At 40.7% G+C, this 20938-nt stretch overlaps 1 non-coding gene across 1 annotated transcript; it reads left to right on the forward strand.

The window, feature by feature from the left end:
- Positions 1 to 19948: 19948 nt before the first annotated feature.
- Positions 19949 to 20023, forward strand: Trnas-cga (transfer RNA serine (anticodon CGA)). Its single transcript has one exon. It is a non-coding gene; the product is annotated as a tRNA-Ser (tRNA).
- Positions 20024 to 20938: the final 915 nt, after the last annotated feature.

A 20938-nucleotide genomic window follows, 5' to 3' on the forward strand; every position in this document is an offset into this window, starting at 1 on the left:
GAACACCTGCACCAGAAATTCTTGGTGGTATCATAACCCCTTGATGAAGAAAAGCTCTTGCAATCTGTATCGCTGAGGTCTTCAAACACTTCACCATTTAGCACAAATATTAACACACAAAATGAATGCAATAAAAGTAAAGCCTTCTTGCAGTACCATTTCAGTAGCAACACGGTATATTCATACATTATGCCACATCCACACCTCGCAAAAGCGATAATATAACGCTATCGTAAACTTCAGCTGAGCAAAAACAGCCAGAATATTCGTCTTTCACGTTACCTCGCCACATGTCGTAAAAAACATGCTTTCTGCAAAACGAAACGTATTAAAAGTGTAGACCTTGTGAATCACGCCATTCCAAGCGCTGGTTCATTATTCCACTCTCGAACAGCGCGCGGAAATAATGAACACCTACATCTTTCCATCCGAGCTCTGATTTCTCATACTTTATTATGACGATCATTTCTCCTATGTACGTAGACATCAATAAAATATTTCCCCATTCGAAGGAGAGAGTTGGTGATTGAAATTTCGTGAGCAGATCCCTCGGCAACTAAAGACGCCATTGTATTAATGGTGTCCATCCCAATTCCTGTATCATGTTCGTGACACTCTTTCCCATATTCGCGATAATACAAAGCTTTCTCGATATACTCCGTTAATCCAATCTGGGAAGGATCCCAGCAGCAGCAGTACTCCAAAAGAGGACGGGCAAGCGTAGTGTAGACAGTCTCTTTAGTAGACTTGTTACATTTTCTAAGTGTTCCGCCAATAAAACGCAGTCTTTGGTTAGCCTTAGGGTCATTTCCCAATTTTCGCACCAAAAAAACTATCTTTGCTAAATTGTTTTTCAATTTCTTTTGATCTACTGATGACTTTACTAGTTGATAAACAACAGTGTCGTCCGCAAACAACCTAAGACGGCTTCTCAGATTGTCTTCCAAATCGTTTATATAGATAGGGAAAAGCAAAGGGCCTATAACACTTTCTTGGAGAACGCCAAAAATCACTTCTGTTTTACTCAATGACTTCCATCTATTACTACCAACTGTGACCTCGATGACAGGAAATCATGAATCTAGTCACATAACTGAGACGATATTCCATAAGCACGCAATTTCATTACAAGCCACTTGTGTGGTTCACTGTCAAAAGCCTTCCGGAAATCCAGAAACACGGAATCAATTTGAAATTCCTTGTCGATAGCACTTAACACTCCGCGTAAGTAAAGAGCGAGCTGTGTTTCGCAAGAATGATGTTTCCTATTTTCGTGTTGACTGTGTGTCAATAGACCGTTTTCTTCGAGGTTATTCATAATTTTCGAACACAATATATGTTCCAAAATTCTGCTGCATATCGAGGTTAATGATATGAGACTGTAATTTAGTGGATTACTCCTACTACCGGTCTTGAATATTGGTGTGAGCTGTGCAACTTTCCAGTCTTTGGGTACAGATCTTTCGTCGAGCGAACAGTTGTATATTATTGTTAAGTCTTGAGCTATTGCATCAGCATACTCTGAAAGGAATCTAATTGGTATACAGTCTGGACCAGAAGAAAATTAATGGTCAGTAAAGCAGATGCCAGAATGAGATTCATTGGAAGAATCCTAAGCCGGCTGGTGTGGCCAAGCAGTTCTAGGCGCTACAATCTGGAACCGCTCGACCGCTACGGTGGCAGGTTCGAATCCTGCATCGGGCACGGATGTGTGTGATGTTAAGTTAGGTTAAGTTAGGTTTAAGTAGTTCTAAGTTCTAGGGGACTGATGACCTTAGAAGTTAAGTCCCATAGTGCTCAGAGCCATTTGAACCATTATTTTGAAGAATCCTAAGGAAATACAGTCCGAAAACAAAGGAAGTAGGTTGCAGTACACTTGTTCGCCCACTGCTTGAATACTGCTCACTGATGTGGGATCCGTGCCAGATAGGGTTGATAGGAGAGATAGAGAAGATCCAACGGAGAGCAGCGTGCTTCGTTACAGAATCATTTAGTAATTGCGAAAGCGTTACGGAGATGATAGATAAACTCCAGTGGAAGACTCTGGAAGAGGGACGCTCAGGAGCTCATTAAGGGCTTTCGTTGAAGTTTCGAGAACATAACTTCACCGAGGAGTCAAGCAGTATATTGCTCCCTCCTACGTATATCTCGAGAAGAGACCACGAGGATAAAATCAGAGAGACTAGTGCCCACACAATGGCATACTGAGAATCTTTCTTTCCACGAACAATACGAGACTGGAATAGAAGGGAGAACCGATATAGGTACTCAAGGTACCGTCCGCCGCACACCGTCAGGTGGCTTCCGGAGCTTCTAATCAAGCTGCGGGCCTATGGGGTATCGTCTCAGTTGTGCGACTGGATTCGTGATTTCCTGTCAGGAAGATCGCAGTTCGTAGTAATAGACGGCAAATCATCGAGTAAAACTGAAGTGATATCAGGTGTTCCCCAGGGAAACGTCCTGGGACCTCTGCTGTTCCTGATCTATATAAATGACCTGGGTGACAATCTGAGCAGTTCTCTTAGGTTGTTCGCAGATGATGGTCATCCGAAGACCAGTATCTGTTGCAAAGCGATTTAGAAAAGATTGCTGTATGGTGTGGAAGGTGGCAGTTGACGCTAAATAACAAAAAGTGTGAGGTGATCCACATGAGTTCCAAAAGAAATCGGTTGGAATTCGATTACTCGATAAATAGTACAATTCTCAAGGCTGTCAATTGAACTAAGTACCTGGGTGTTAAAATTACGAACAACTTCAGTTGGATAGACTACATAGATAATATTGTGGGGAAGGCGAGCCAAAGGTTGTGTTTCATTGGCAGGGCACTTAGAAGATGCAACAAGTCCACTAAAGAGACAGCTTACACTACACTCGTTCGTCCTCTGTTAGAATATTGCTGCGCGGTGTGGGATCCTTACCAGGTGGGATTGACGGAGGACATCGAAAGTGTGCAAAAAAGGGCAGCTCGTTTTGTATTATCACGTAGTATGGGAGAGAGTGTGGCAGATATGATACGCGAATTGGGATGGAAGTCATTACAGCAAAGACGTTTTTCGTCGCGGCGAGATCTATTTACGAAATTTCGGTCACCAACTTCCTCTTCCGAATGCGAAAATATTTTGTTGAGCCCAACCTACATAGGTAGGAATGATCATCAAAATAAAATAAGAGAAATCAGAGCTCTAACAGAAAGGTTTAGCTGTTCGTTTTTCCCACGCGCTTCAAAATGGTTCTGAGCACTATGGGACTTAACATCTGTGGTCATCAGTCCCCTAGAACTTAGAACTACTTAAACCTAACTAACCTAAGGACATCACACACATCCATGCCCGAGGCAGGATTCGAACCTGCGACCGTAGCAGTCGCGCGGTTCCAGACTGAGCGCCTGAACCGCTAGACCACCGCGGCCGGCTCCCGCGCGCTGTTCGGTTGGTTGGTTGGTTTGGGGAAGGAGACCAGACAGCGTGGTCATCGGTCTCATCGGATTAGGGAAGGATGGGGAAGGAAGTCGGCCGTGCCCTTTTAGAGGAACCATCCCGGCATTTGCCTGGAGTGATTTAGGGAAATCACGGAAAACCTAAATCAGGATGGCCGGACGCGGGATTGAACCGTCGTCCTTCCGAATGCGAGTCCAGTGTCGAACCACTGCGCCACCTCGCTCGGTGCGCTGTTCGGGAGTGGAATGGTAGAGAGATAGTATGATTGTGGTTCGACGAACCCTCTGCCAAGCACTTAAATGTGAATTGCAGAGTAGTCATCTAGATGTAGATGCAGATGTAGATATAGATGTAGATTAAGTGATTTAAGTTGCTTCACTACTCCCAAGATTACTACTTCTACGTTACTCATGTTGGCAGCTGTTCTTTATTCAAATTCTGGAATATTCACTTCCTCTTCTTTTGTGAAGGCATTTCGGAAGGCTGTGTTTAGTAACTCTATTTTGGTAGCACTATCATCGACAGTTGGTTGTTTTGGGGGAGGAGACCAGACAGCAAGGTCATCGGCCTCATCGATTAGGGAAGGATGGGGAAGGAAATCGGCCGTGCCCTTTGAAAGGAACCTTCCCGGCATTTGCCTGGAGCGATTTAGGGAAATCACGGAAAACCTAAATCAGAACCGTCGTCCTCCCGTCATCGATAGTATCTCCATTGCTATCGCGCAGAAAAGGCATTCACCATATGTTGCCACTAGCATATTTCACATTCGACCAGGATCTCTTTGGATTTTCTGCCAGGTTTCGAGACAAAGTTTCGTTGTGGAAACTATTTTAAGCATCTCGCATTGAAGTCTGCGCTAAATTTCGAGCTTGTGTAAAAGATCGCCTATCTTGAAGATTTAGCGTCTGTTTAAATTGGGCATGTTTCTTCCGTTATTTCTGCAACAGTGTTCTGACCCGTTTTGTGCACCAAAGAGGATCAGCTCCGTCGTTTGTTAATTTATTTGGTATAAATCTCTCAATTGCTGCCGATATTATTTGTTTGAATTAAAGCCACATCGGGCCTACACTTACGAGGGTCACTCCAAAAGAATTTGGAATTTTTTGTAAAAATACAGTTTTCATTCTGCATGTGTGAAAGTTTTAGTGTGTAGATACATCCTTCCCGCTTGTTTTCAAACTTAGTTCAACCAGTTCCCGTGAGTGAAGCCGTCACAGCATGTCTTCAAAATGGCTGCTACACTTGACGTTCGTCAGAAGCAACGTGCTGTCATAGAATTCCTGTGCTGTGCAGACGAGACAATGGGAAACATCCACAAGAGGTTGAAAAAGGTGTATGGATATGCTGCTGTGGATCGCAGTACAGTTAGTCGGTGAGCAAGCAGGTTACGTGATGAAAGCGGGTACGGCAATATTGAGGACTGTCCTCGCAGCGGCAGGCTTCGTACTGCACACACTCCAGACAATGTGCAGAGAGTTAACGAATTCGTGACTGCTGACAGACGCATCACAGTGAAAGAATTGTCACGCTGCGTTAGGACAGGGGAAGGAATTGTTTGCAGAGTACTGAAAGTGTTGGCGTTAAAAAAGGTTTGTGCCAGGTTGGTTCCCAGGATGTTGACAGTGGCTCACAAGGAAACAAGAAAAACGGTATGCAGCGAACTTTTGGAACAGTACGAGAATGAAGTAGATGAATTTCTTGGAAGAATTGTGACAGGTGAAGAAACATTGTTTGAAGATGATGGCTCCCTTGTGCACGCTGCCAAACAGTGGCTCCAATAGGTTGGTCCAGAATTTTACCCTGCGGATATACAGGTTCTGGTTCCAAGATGGCGTAAGGCAGTTGAGATGGATAGAAATTATGTGGAGAAATGAAAATATTGTTCCTAAAGGATGTATCTACACACTGTAAAACTTTCAAACATGTAGAATAAAAGACGGATTAAAAAAAATTGTTAATTTGAGGGGCGTGGACATTGTCTCTCAGGAAGGTGTCAAGTGAATTTTTATCTTCTTTTTCGAGTAGGTATATTTTTCGTTTATTTTTGGAGGATTTGGAGGTTACAACCCTGTGTTCACTAATCCCTGTATCCTTTTACATGCTCTTTTTTAACTCAGGATTATTTGTTGGCAAGAGGTCAAGTATGTTTTCACAACCGTTTACTATTTCCGAGGGCTCATGAACCAACTGCTCGAAATAATTTTCAGTTAATGCGCTTAACACAATTTCGGATGATGTTTTATGCATTCCTCCAGAATTAAACAATTATTTTCGCCAACATATCGAGGGTAAATTAAAGTCACCACCAACTATGACTGTATGAATTGGGTACATGTTTGAAATCAAATTCAAATTTTCTTTGAATCTTTCAGCAACTGTATCATCTGAATTGGGAAGTCAGTAAAAGGATCCAATTATTATTTTATTCCGGTTGCCAACAATGACCGCTGCCCATACTAACTCACAGGAACTATCTACTTCAATTTCGCAACAAGATAAACTACTTCTAACAGCAACAAACACGCCACTGTGAGCTATGTTTAGCCTATCCTTTCATAACACCATTAGCTTCTTCGCAAAAATTTAGTCGAACTTATCTCCAGCTTGAGTCAGCTTTCAGTGCCTATAACGATTTGATCATCAGTGCTTTCTATTAGTGTTTGCAGCTCTGGTACTTTCCCAATACAGCTACGAGACACCTAAGAAACTGCCCAGTCCACTCCACACAGACCTTGCTACCCATGTCGCAGAACGATCTGAGTCTCTGATTCAGAGTGTCCACTCAGCACTTTACCAGAGGTCCGCAATTGGTCCTGTCGACTATGCTGCAAATGCTCAGCTCTGCTTTCACCTAGCTAGCAAGACTAGCAGCCTTTACCATTTCTGTTAGCCATTCCAAACCTGAGAGAATTTCTTCCGATCCAAAATGACACACAACGTGAGCCACCACCTGGAGTTAGCTGCGCCCCATGCTCTTCATGGCATGCAGTAGTAGCCCTTCCACATCTGGAATGACTCCACCCGGTATACACATGGAATACACATTGGCTTTCTTCCCCTTCTTGATAGCCATGGCCCTAACTGGTCCCATAACGCGCCTAATGTTGGAGATTCCAAATATTAATAATCCCACCTCTGAAACGTCTGCCTCCATAGTGTAGTGGTAGCATCACTGCCTATCACGCAGGGGGCCCGGGTTCGATTCCCAGCAGGGGACTGGGTGTTGTGTGTCCTTCATCATCATTTCATCATCATTGACTCGCAAGTCACCAATGTGGCGCCATCTAAAAAGGACTTGCAATACAGCTGCCGAACTCCCCCGAATGGGGCATCCAAGCTAATAATGCCATATGATCATTTCCATTTTTCCTCTGAAACAGGGCAGGAGATGGCATTTGGCTGAGCAACGGTATCAGCCACAGACAGCACCTGGAACCTGTTTGTCAGACTAACTACAGAGACCTTACGTTGTCTTTCGCCACCTGCAAAGCCCCAGGGCGACCGCCTACTCGAACACCGGTGAGGAGTCAACCTCAGTGCGAGCAGTAACTGTGTAAGGTGGCAGAATAGATGAAGCTCAATTTCGCACCTTACATAAGAGTTTTATACATCGTAATGGGAAGGTGAATATGGCACCTAACTTACTTTGGTGGTGACCAGATTTGCCTATAAGTATGTAATGCAGAAGGGATGACATCAATCGATGGTATTAACTCACCACTCCTACATAATTCATTTCAATGAGCAGAAGGTGAAACAAGCAGCAAGAGGAAACGTTTTATATGGAAGCCGGCGTGGGCAGACACAGAAGCCGTAACCTGGGAGACACCAAAGAAAGCTCTTTAGGAGGGCGTCCTGCACGGGACTCAGCAACCGGACAGGTGACGCATACTGCAGAGCGAGTAACGGGCCACCCGAAGTAGGACAGAAAGAAGCTTTAGAAAACTGCGTTTCGGAATTCCAAATGGACACGAATAATATCCGTAATGCAGTTGATCGCGTGAACAGCGAATGGTACACATGTATACGGGGACGAAGCGTCCGATTGGCGGAAACGAACTAGGAAAGAGTAAAGTGCTGAGATTTCGTCGCAGTTCAATAGTAGGGACCTTGCGATTGGTAGAGAGTTTCCACAAAATAAGAAGAACGCTCATATTGGTCGAAAAAAGCCATGACGTGGGGAACGAAAGAACCCAGGTGGGGAGAGAGTTCGGCTACGAGAAAGACGAGAGTGAAATTTTAGTGGATTCTTCTCTGAACCGGCGTCAAGTGCAGAATGGAGCGTATAACGCTCTATACGACGCAGAGGAGAAATTTGGGTGAACACTGCGTTCACTGCAGCTGACATTCAGCCAGATATTAGCTTTTTGCTCTGGATCTGAGCACTATGGGACTTAACATCTTAGGTCAGCAGTCCCCTAGAACTTAGAACTCCTTAAACCTAACTAACCTAAGGACATCACACACATCCATGCCCGAGGCAGGATTCGAACCTGCGACCATAGCAGTCCCGCGGTTCCGGACTGCAGCGCCTATAACCGCACGGCCACCGCGGCCGGCAGATATTAGCTGCAGCATCGTTGAGCTCCCACTGTGGGGAAACGAACCAGCTGGTTAGTTAATTGTCCTTGTGAAGACTAAGAGGGCATTTTAATATGCATGTTGTTCCAGCCATGTGTTTGCATATCGCCATATTCCAAGACTAGGCATAAGTGCATGTTTTCTGGCATCACGAGAAACATAGGGAGAATTTCTGCTGAAAAAATTCAGCAAAAGCTTATATAGATTTTATAAGAATTTCAGTGGGCGAGAGCAGCCATGCAGATGACAGCTCATTGCAGCTAAGGTAAATACCATGCGCAGAGGTGTAAACTTGCTGGTTCACCAGCTTTTGTCCACTGTAAACTCTAGCGACCTTGGGTAATCTTTTGCTCAACTTGTCACAAAACTAACCATCCTCGATAGACTTGATCATCATCCTAAATAGTACCAAACTTTGAACCAGAATAGGATGATTGATATTAGTAGTGGCCAACATCATGGTGTAGTCATAAGAATAATTTTGTAAAGAAACTTCTAGTTAAAATTTACCATTGTTGTGTTAAGGATTATTTCACTTTCTGAGGACGAGATGCGTTCGTTTGACAACTGTCATAACTTTGGCACATTGTAAACTGTGTAAATGTGTGTATTTCTGTGATACGTCCATAACATTAAACTATAGTTATTTACAGCTTACACAATTGTTGTTGATCCGAAACATACCTTACAACTGTGCTGGCCACCAGTCAGGACAGATCAGAGGACTCAGACGTGCTGGACGTCTGCTGTTGGATCCGCACGGCTGGCCCACAACAGTGCTGCTCATCCACTGCAGTTTGAAGCTGTGTAACCAAAGCCATCACAGCCTGGTGCTGAGAGCGAAGTGTCACAAACTCGGCTCGCATCCACATACAACAATCACAGTCCCAATCCATACTAAAGACTGTGGAAAACTGAAGTACCCAGATAATAGACTTTGGCACGTACTGTGGAACTCTACTATATGCTGACAAAAACACAGGAATTGTGTCCAATAAATTAGATTAATTTGCAGAAATTCAAAAACCTAAGTACCAAAGCCCTCAGATGAGAGTAAATAATTCTCTCCTCATTAGGAACTTGTAATATGTCATAAAATCGGTTTACTTTCCCACAAAAAAGAAAATTCGAGAACTGTGGCTATTAGATATTAAATTAACACGCAGAAACTCAAGAAAATGAACTATCAAAGCACACAGATGAAAATATAGAATTCACTCCTGATTAGGAACTCATAAAATCCACAAAATTGGTTACTTCCCTGTTACTGCGTCTGTCTCAGCCAGCTGCTGCTGCCTGACTCTCAATGTATACGTCAGTTTGCAGCATCCAGTCTAATGAACAGTAGAAATACATTGTGACTAAAGGCCACAAGTCCCAAGGGCTAACCATGACCTTCATTTGGATCTTCCAAGAGTCAATTAATTTTTCATTCCATCTTTTTTTCAGTTGAATGAAACATATGGCTGAAACTAGTTTCTGTCGCCATGTCCGCTATGTGATCGTATTTCGTTCACTCTCCAGGTTTGTGTGGTTTCGCTTAAGACAATTGAATTATGTGGCTATTTGTTTTCATACAGCCTTTGTGTGGAAGTGTTTTCACTTAAACACAGTTCATCCTTTTCAGTTAGCTGTTATATCAGCTATGCCTATACTTGCCAACTTTATCAGAGACAGATAACATAGCTTATTTCAAGGAGAGGTCAGTGAGAAGCATATTTCTAGTAAAGAGTTATTACCGAATATTATGTATTATTTACTTTTATTCGAACATGTAGTACTTTTGGCACTAAAAATATTTTTTTTATTTGTTTGAAAAGTTGAACGATTTTAGTTAGATTGTAAATTTGTGTGTAAATAAATGTACAGTAACTTTTTTAATTTAAATTTATTGAAATTCCAACTATCACATTAGCCATTTTACACTCAACACCGATAATTCTCTTTTATAAAATGCTGATGTGATGTGAACAAAAAGCATAATAGGTACAATTTTTCAAATTGTTTGGTGGCTGTATCAGTTACTTTCTAAGTTCATAACACGTTTTGTCAAAAGCAATTTTTTGTAATAAGTGCTTGCCATCATACATTAATTTTCTTTGAACTGCTTTAATTAATATAGTCTCAAATTACAAATCACTCTTGCAAATACCGTGGATCACATTAAATTTATCTTGAAGATTACTTTTCATCCAGCCACAAGACTTTTGTCTCTCACTCATATTTATGTGTAAGAAATAGTTAAGGCTTCTTTGTTTCTATTTCTTACTGACATATCACAATCACTCTTGGTATTATTTCCCATAATTTACAAGTACAAACAAAGAAAATACATTGATAGACTCAAAAATTTTTTACTTTTTACAGCAATTGGAACACAAAAATTTGAGTGGTACAACCTAAGTTTATCTTTAAAGGTGCTTTTATTTGCTTTGAAACGTGCCTGCGACATCGTTTCATTATGTTTATTTATTTATTTATTTATTTATTTATTTGATTAGCCATCCGTAGACATTTTGCAATGTATGGATGTTGTCAGTTTGGGTATGATGTTTGTATTAGATGAGTGAGTGTATTGTGTAACTGAGATGGAAATGGTTAACCTTCCCAGCATTCATCTTGATGAATGCAGAGTAAATAATCGAATGGATCTCACCTCTCCAAGCGAGGGACAGAGAGCAGATATTCCTCCTCCCCAGTGAGTCCACACTTTTAAAACAGTGGCTCAAAATTATTTGTCAGAATTAGTGTAAAACTTCACACACTCTTGTTGTAAGAAATTGTTGGTGTACTTGGTCAGTGTCACTATCAGCACAAATGTATTTCAGTTAATTATCTTAGGCTATTGGGTTTTGTGTATTTTTGGCACATTTCATAAAACACAAAAAATGTAGATAATAATTTTTGTTGATTGTGTAAAATATTATTTAAATACATTTCAATTACAACAGAAGTCATAAAATTTTAACCATACCATAGTTGCCATACTACAGATTGTTTATTTAACAATGTACTTCCGATTAGCATTTTAAATACCATCTTGTCCATATTCTCTGATTTTAACCAGCCCATCCTCTCTGCGAAGACTTGTTGGACATTCGAAGAAAATTGCTCCAAAGGGTCAAAGTACCTGGAATGCGCAAATACTTTATGGCAGCATACACACAAAGATGGCACGGAATCATGGTACTTGTCCTAAAAAAAATTGTGAATCAGGTTTCTCCTCAATGTCTAGAACCTTTTTGGGCAAGTAGAGGTGCATATCATCTTGCACATGTCTCCCTGATTCTGACTCATTTTTGCTTTTTCGTTACATGAAACAGATGCAGATCTTCTTCTTCTTCCAAATCTGTATTTCATCTTCTACTTGAGCCAGCGTACCATCTACAACAATGGTGCCATTGTATGGAGTTTAGATAATCTCCACTATGAGGCCACTCGCAACATTATCGCCGCCATCAGCTTGGCTGAAATAACACTTTTGAATGTAGGGTACAAAACATTCACTTTGGGACAGATGCCTTTCGTGACTCCTTCACAAGGAATCATGTGTTTTGAAATGCCCTCCACCTGACGTTTTCTGACAGCTATGCCTGTCTTTGTATTTGGGCTAGGCACTGCACTGTAAGAAGCATAGAGTTCTCCTTTATCCAAGGGGCACTATGACCTTCTACAGTACAGCTATGTCTACAGTGTTGCCTGATTGGCAGATATAGTCAGTGTCATCAGAACATAGTTCTGGTCAGGTTCATGCATAGGACAACTCGACTAGGTGCGCCAATGCGGCCGCATTACTTTACAAAGCTGTCACATGTACTGAAGTAGAGAGTGACCATATCCCCCTTGAATGGGCTTAGAATATGGGATGAGTAAATTACTTTCTTTAAGTCTTCATATCTAAAAGGTCATTAGTGAATTTGTGTGCTTTACGCTGGTACTCTTCATGAATGTAAAAACTGTGTTTTCTTTACCTGTAAAAAATGTGGCCACTTTGATTCGGTTCTGTCACTTACTTAGCTGTATAGCCACCTTGTTAAACTGAGACAGCCTACCAGTTTCGAAAAGGCTACAGTGTTTATTTTAAAAAGTCCAAAGATTTTGCGACATTCCAGTCTCAAGGAGCTTAGCGTTTCTGACTCATGATGGCTAAACGCATCTGCCACTACTAAACTTAGCAATACAACTCAAATGAACAACATTCATTTTCCTTTCTACCTCCACGATAATTCTGGCAGTGTCAGTGACATGAGGAAACACTTTCTCATTTATTCCCCATTGAGAAACAATAAGTTTTAAAAATCTTGACAAAGCTGTAGGAAGTGCGCCAAAGAGAAGTTTGTGCAATGGCCAGGATAGCAAACTCAAGTTTGCACTGCTCAATAAGGTTTGACATCACTTTCAAAAACCCTTGTGTATTTGTGTTGGTCCACATGTCCACAGTCAGTGCAATGTATTTGGTTTCAACCAGTTTATTGCCAATAGCTTCCTTTAATTTTAGACAATGATCACTTAACATTTTCTTTCTAAAGATGTTCCTGAAATGTAAAGAAGACCGCAATTCTAATGAAATTTGTGTTATCAACCAAAGCTCTTCGTTGTCAGTCACAGTATCAACAAGCAGGTTGTCATCGCTTTAAATTTACCATTAGAGAGTTAATTTGCCTTCACAATACCAAAACCCATCACCTGCCTCTCTATTTGTGTCATTGCTAGTGGGACTGCAGTACTTGGCATATTCGAGGATTAGTTCACTACAGTCCATTCAGTTATAAAGCTTCTTGGCAAATCAGGATGCATATTGAACATACCTGCTAAATCTGTGATCGTCGCAGTGCCAACAGAGGAAGAGCCAAACACCTTGAGTCAGAGACGGTAGGTCAACTGCGGTGGAGTGAAAGACTGTCCATTGTAGTTTCTGACGAATTAGCTAGAGACACAATATTTAATAACTAGTGGTGCTTCCTTTTCAAGTGGTCCCTTAGAATACTGTGTGAAAAACAGAAATTTGTTTTGTTTTTTATGATCATGCAGACCATATCATCTCAGTTAGTTTTTGTGTAAAATGCCTGTGCAAATGGACGATTCGGCATTTCGGTGCACACACGAAGTTCAGTTTCAACGTGCTAAACATGGACGAAAAACTGGACTAAAAAATTCTTATTGGTACAAACAAAAAGCGAATATTGGAGGGATAACAATGAACGACAAGCTATAAAAGCATGCAGTGAAAATAATTATTTAACAAAAACAAAATGAACATTTGATTTCGCTCAGATCTGAATGAACCAAGGGTCAAGCGAATTCACTTGTTGCACCCAATATTCCAGAAATTAGGGTAGAGGCTGTTTAAACTGCTAGCTAGAGCAGAAATATAGCTAGGGAAATGCCGGGCTACGCGGAACACACTGGGTGCCAACTCTGTAGGGATGACAAAACTTGCTAGATTTTGTGGCACAAGTTGTAAAAATATTGTTTTTTCGTGATTTCCTTCCTAACAATTATGAGATCTGGTGAGCAACTCCAGAGATTATGGACTGGGTCCGACAAAATTGCACGCATTTTACCGTTAAAATAGTCTGTAAACAAAAACTATGTTTACACAGTACTTGAAACAGTTATGCAAATGTTCTTACTTTGATATATGTTTTTGCACATGGGACAGTGTTAACACAGCTTGTCAGCCAGTCAGCCACTAAACTGGCTTTACGATTTAGCTGCATTGTGAAAGTTTTCATACTGTTCTTATTTTGTAGTAAGTAGAGATTTATTCCCCCCCATTAACTATGGACCTTGCTGCTAGTGGGGTGCCTTGGCGATAGGATATCCGTACCTTACTGCAGTCACAATGGAGGGGTATCTGTTGAGAAGCCAGATCTATGCGTAGTTTCTGACTAGAAGCAGCAGAGTTTTCAGTAGTTGCAGGGGCAAAAATCTGGATGATTGACCAACCTGGCCATGTAATACCCGCAAAAAATACCCTGCTGTGCTGGCACTGTGTACAGCTGAAAGCTAGGGGAAACTACAGCCATAATTTTTCTGGAGGGCATGCAGCTCTACTCTATGGTAAAATGATGATGATGTCCTCTTGGATAAAATATTCCAGAGGTAAAATAGTCCCCCATTCAGATCTACAGGCGGCAACTGCTCGGGAGGATATCATCAGCAGAAGAAACAAAACTGGCATTGTATGGAGTGGAGTGAGGAATGTTAGATACCTTAATCAGGCAGGTAGGTTAGAAAACTTAAAAAGGGAAATGAATAGGTTGAAGTTAGATATAGTTGCAGTTATTGAAATTTGGTGGCAGGAGGAACAGGACTTCTGGTCAGGTAAATAAAGGATTATAAATACAAAATTAATAAGGTTAATGCAGGAGAGAGTTTAATAATGAATAAAAAAGTAGGGATGTGGGTAAGCTACTATGAACAGCATAGTAAACCCATTATTGTAGCCAAGATAGACACAAAGCCAATGCCTACCATAGTAATACAAGTTTACATGCCAGCTAGCTCTGCAAATGATGAAGACATTGAAGTGTGATAAGATAAAAGAAATTATTCAGATAATTAACAGACAAAAATTTAATTGTGAAGAAGGCTGAAACTCAATAGTAGGAATAGGAAGTGAAGGAAAAATAGAGGTGAATATGGAGTGGGGGAAAGGAATGAAAGAGGAACCCACCTGGTAAAATTTTGCACAGAGCATAATTTAATCTTCGCTAACATTTGGCTTAAGGATCATAAGGGGTGGCTGTATATGTGGAAGAGACCAGGAGACACCAGAAGGTTTCAGATTGCTTGTATAATGATAAAACAAAGACTTAGGAATCAGATTTTAAATTGTAAGTCATTTCCTGGGACAGATGTGGTCATGAACTGTAGATTAAGACTGAAGAAATTGAAAAAATTAAGGAGATGGGAACTGGATAAGTTGAAAGAAGTAGAGGTAGTTGCAATACCAGTGGGAGCATTAGAGAATGGTTGACTAGTACAGGGGAAACTAATACAGTAGAAGACGAATAGCTAGCCTTAAGAGATGAAATAGTGAAGACAGCAGAGGATCAAATAGATAAAAACACAAGATCTAGTAGAAATCCTGGAATAACAAAGGAAATATTGAATTTAACTTATAAAATGAGAAAATTTAAAAATGCAGCAAATGAAGCAAGTGAAAGGAAAAATAAACGTTTAAAAATGAGATTGTCAGTAAGTGGAAAGTGGCTAACCAAGAATGGCTAGAGCGCAAATCTAAGGATTTAGAAGCATATTTCACCAGGGGACAGGTAGATATCACCTAAGAAAATTAAAGAGGCCTTTGGGGATAAGGGAAGGGGCTATATGAATATCAAGAGCTCACATACGAAACCACTACTAATAAAAAAAAAGGGAATGCTGAAAGGTGGAAAAAGTATATAGAGGGTCTATATGAGGGAGATAAACTAGAAGGCAGTATTATAGAAAGGTAAGTGAATGTAGATGAAGCTGATTTGGTAGATCTGATACTGTAAGAAAAATTTGATAGAGCTCTCTATGATTTAAATCGAAACAAAGTCCTGGGAGTTGACAATATTCTCTCAGAACTACGATAGCCTTGGGAGAGTCAGCCATGACAAAACGCTTCCATGTGGTGTGCAAGACAAGTGAGAAAGGCGAAATACCCTCATAATTTAAGAAGAATGTAGTAACTACAATTGGAAAGAAAGCAGTTGCTGACAGATGTGAAAATTACCGAAACATCAAGTTTCTTCAAGATCAGTTCCTCTAGTTGATTGTATGTATAATAAAAAAAGGTCGTTATGTTTGTTAAATTATTTAAGTGTGGTTGCACTTCCTTTGGTGATGACGCTGTTTCCAGAACAGTTTTAATTTTCTTTAATTATCTAACGCAGATACATCAAAATGACCTGGAGAATTTTTGTCTGCCTATTCTGAAATTTCCTACTGCAATGTGATTTCTTTATTGCCTACATGTTTCGAGTGATGTAGTTGGAGTTGTTGTTAAGTCAGGTTCACACATATAAAACAAACGTGTCGCCACAGCTAGTGGCATTCTGCAGTTGCATTTGCGAACGCCCAGTTTACATGCACAAGTTAGGATAGTACCATAAAACGGGATTCTTAAGACACTGGGTTAAAGTTAGGTTCAAACATATGTCTGAAGTAGCACCACAACTTGCAGCCTTCTGTAGTGGCATCATGAGCTACCATTCACACCGAACGCTACAAATTTTACATTGTTACACAGCTTTCAGTATGGCGTCAATTGAAATCAAATGAGCAGATATGAATGCTATAGTGCAGGTTATGGCTTTGTAGAACTGTGACAAGTGTTAAATATGAGAAAGACGAAACCCAAACGTTGGATCCGAAAATAGATTTTGTACAGTGATAAATCATGGCCCATAAACACATTTATAATAGAAGTAACATTCGGAGCCGAAAATGTTATCTACAGTGGCAAACTAACCAACTGCTGGCATATAAATATCATCTGCAGAAGCGCCACTATTCCAATTATAGAGTCTTGCTGTATTCATTGATGCAGGAAGTTCGAGTAACTAATATTTAGTTTAACAGCTGTCAACCACACTCTAAGGCTATTTGCTGCATATAATACAAAATATATAAAAAAGCAGAATCACGAAGTTTATAAGTCTCTCTTATTTGGTCACATATATCTTCTTCTTCTTTTGCTACTGCCTTTATCCTGCATTGTGCGCAGGGTCAGCAGGGGTTAAGTTCGGATTTGGCATGGTTAATTTTTAAGGGGTGGCCAGATGCCCTTCGTGCCGCCACCCCATACCCCCATTAAGGAAGTAGTGTACCCCAGTTGTCTGCGTCTAGTGTAAATCGTGAAAGAGTGTGAATATGTTTCAAATGTCTGCGAGTCGTGTAACTAAGGCGGGACATGGGGACCAGCCCGGTATTCACCTGGTAGGATGTGGAAAACCGCCTAAAAACCACATCCAGGCTGGTCGGCACACCAGCCGTCGTCGCTAATCTGCCGGGTGGATTCGATCCGGGGCCTTTGCGCCTACCAGAGACCAGGAGGCAGCGTGTTAGCACTCTCGGCTACCCAAGCGGATCATTTGGTCACATATATGAAGTTTATTTATTTACTTATCAAAATATCTTTTAAGATTGTGGGATACGTCTTTGGTTTGCAAATATTGCCTACACACACACACACACACACACACACACACACACACACATAATGCTGCTGCAGGAAGTCAAACATACGTTGCTGCTCTTATAGTTCCACAAGATGCGAAAGTGTACCTGCCGAAAACTGATTTCACATTTGTCCGAAATAAAGCAAAAACACACTGAAATCGAATGGAGTACGGCTGCAAGAGCTCCACGATAACTGCGACAAAACGCTCGTGTTTCGAAATACAGCCACCAGGGAGCAGTGGTGGAAGGAAAGAGGCGCAACAAGTACAACCAAAGTCCAACACAGCAGTCGTGACAACAGTACCGTAAAGTTGTTAACCGTTTGACATCTGGAGCGACATTGGTGCTCCAAGTAACGAGAAAGGAGAACGCCAGATGCGTCCTAAACTTAATGTTTGTTTTGCAAACCTTTCCTTCACGATTTATGAAATATTTGAATTATTTTTTGGCCTTCAAGAGATTGTGTAATATCAGGAGACCTACACGTTTCTAAAGATGATTCTAAAATTAGCGCAAGTAGGGATAAAAATCATGAATTCAGTCTCAAGCTATAACACATTCGCGAACAAACACTTGTGACGTTGGCTAGAACTGCAGCTTACCACGTTGTTATCAAAAGAATGTAAACACATAGATTCACATGTAAGAAGCACAGAAATGTTCCTCTATTGTCAAAAGGGATCGACACCCCATTTGTCGGTCAGTAGGTCTACTCTTGTTCTGTTCATTGTCGCCTGTTACCACAAGTACGACCTACATCTTTATATTATACTAAGTGGGACAAGCTTCTGCCAAATAATGGGAGAATTATGCTGTGCATGTAATCCTCAAGTCTTCAAACCCAATAACACTGTCAGAAGTGCTGTCAAATGTTAAATTTGCCATGAGAGACATTTCATCCAATGACATATACACTAGTTTATCAGAGAAATACTGTACATTCTACTTTAAAAGGAGGATATATTGTCACTTATCCCACATTTTATTTGTATGCCTTTCACATACCTCTGTAATGTACTCACTGATGGAAGCATAAAACATATTGGCAAAACCTGTATGCCTGAGTGCTGTAATATAATAAATTTAGAACAATGAGCTTATTTTCGTCTTTCCATCTTGCAGGACGTTTCTCCTTCAGTGACATACTAATCTGACTTAACAGGAAATCGAGGGCATCATTTTTTTAAGCATCGGGATCCTGTAGTCTTCAAAATTTTTGTCCTTCTTCACTTTATCCTTCTGATACAGTTTCTGTCCCCGTCTGTACTTAAAAACATAGGCACTTCTTTTGCACAATGTCTGCACATTGACACTTCACAAGCTTTTGCAAAACATGAACAACTGCACTTAATCTAACCACTTCGTCGTCCAAGCAGGTCCGTGTTGACGATTCAGACGAATCTGGCACTGATATATGGCTAGTTCAACTGGTTGCTTCTGTACTGTTTTACAACTTCAGACGAACTGAGGAACCTTTGTGGCAGTTTCCTCTTCATCATCAGTTGAGGTGGCTTATTTGAGATGCCAAACAGTGTGAGTACTGTATTCCACAAGAGTTAATCAATGTCTGCATTCATGAAATGGTTTCATAAGAATGCATAGTTTTGTAGAGACATATTCCGATAAAATTTTCAAGGCCTTCCAGCCGCGCCCAGTGGTTTAAAATCCACGGGTTTTCGACCGAGTTCTCCTCGGCCATTGTCAAGTGGTGACTGCTGCCATCCTTATACAGTCGAGCTGTCTTCAGTGACATCACTGATGCTCGCTCCAGCGCCTTATATGGTAATGTTTTCACTGGCCATTTGCAGCACCCTCTTCAACTTGTACAGGTACATAAGGCGAAGCCCCGACACGCTACGGTAAAAGTTATTACCAATGACAATAAACACTAGCGCGACCACTGTAAGCATCGGTAAAGGGATATTTTGCTACGCCGGAAGACGAAAGACAAGTGATGGAAACTTTTTCAATTTTTTTTGACCATTATTATAGAGACTCTATCGCTAGTTCACGTGGCAAGAAGACGTATTTCTTGTGATACAGTGTGTTGCCTGAATAATAATTTTATGAAAATATGAAGTCTGTGAGTTCGTTTTCGTGCAAAACCACGAAAGTTTTCTTTTCTTCCTCGCATTATCCCAATGTTATGTCACTTTAGCTGCCTTGATCACAAGAGGAAGTCCCATTAAGAATCAATATTGTACACACAGTCAAGGATGAGAACTAATTATGGCGGAGGAGAATCATTTAACCAACGTATGTAAATCTCAACAGCATAGCGAATACAGAAATCGATGTAAGTTAAAAGGGAAAGACTTTGCATTCGCTTAAAAATCTATAAGAAATCAAAATGATAAAAGTGCGAAAAAATCAATTTGTTTAAGTAATTATTTTATATTTTTAATATAAATTTGCACAACTGTAGACCTGGTGACATGACATTGTGAAATCCATGAAATCAGTTGTGTAAATTATTCAAAATTATTTATGCCATTGTATGAAAGTTTTTTGCATGTACTAATTATTTTCAAATTTTCATGTGCAACATCACGACTGGGAGCAAAATAGCCAGAACCAGAAATGATTGTTGATAAAGTAACCAATTCAGAAGGGAATCAAAAGTGAAACCGGAATTTACGGAAAATTTTGGAAATACGCTGTTTGTTTTATCGCAGTAAAGGTAGGACCTTTAACGTTTGGAAGGTAGGAGACTAGGTACTGGCAGAAGTAAAGCTGTGAGGACGGGGCGTGAGTCGTGCTTGGATAGCTCAGTTGGTAGAGCACTTGCCCACGAAAGGCAAAGGTCCCGAGTTCGAGTCTCGGTCCGGCACACAGTTTTAATCTGCCAGGAAGTTTCAATCAATGATGCAGTTGAAAAAGTTATTCAGCCAAAGGAAAATGATATTACTGAAAAAGTGAACACCAATTTGCAAGCTACAGAGCACAGGATACGCAACTACTTAACTGAAAATGATACAGAGACACAAGTTGTACACATAAACAAAGTGTCAGCCACAGCAAACCAAAGTAATGTATGCACACAGATCATTGCAAACCCTACAAATAATGCCAGTAGTAATGACAGAATGCAGAGTGCAAGTTTACACGACATAACACCAGAACCAGTACCTACGAGAAATGTAAATAATTATGACAGCTATGTAAACACAGCACAAAGCGCAAACAGCTTGTCCATTATATTTCCTGACGAAGGTCTATTAAGACACCGTCAATTCCCAACATTTACGAGTGAAGGTAAGAAGATGAATCTTGTTGTATTTATTAGTGCTTTTCGACAAGTGTTTCCTAGAACTTGGACGGAAGCACAAAAGATCAGGTTTGTTGTTGGGTACTCGCAAGGCGATTTACTTTTGTGGGCGACCGAGGTAGTTGAGCGTTGGGTCACATATTTCCAATTTGAATGGGCATTTGTTGACAAATAACTGGTCAGAAGCCGTACAGGAGAGACTTAGGCGAGAGGTGTTTAATCCCGTCCCAATTAATAGCAAATATGGTAGCTTGCGAGGGTATTTTGAGAAGTATCTCAATAAAACACGTTATTTGACGAATTCTGTTTTTCATGTTGACGTTTTAAAAATTTTAAAAAGTCGTTTGCCATCACACATTCGTGAAAAATTAATTACTACAGCCGAACACGACACAGAATATTTTCTATCCATTTTGGATTCAATCGATCTAATATATGAGGAGAAAGCAATAACAAATAGGGCGTCAGACAGCCAAAC

This window comes from Schistocerca cancellata, chromosome 5, assembly GCF_023864275.1.
Source record: "Schistocerca cancellata isolate TAMUIC-IGC-003103 chromosome 5, iqSchCanc2.1, whole genome shotgun sequence".
Classification (NCBI taxonomy): Eukaryota; Metazoa; Arthropoda; class Insecta; order Orthoptera; family Acrididae; genus Schistocerca; species Schistocerca cancellata.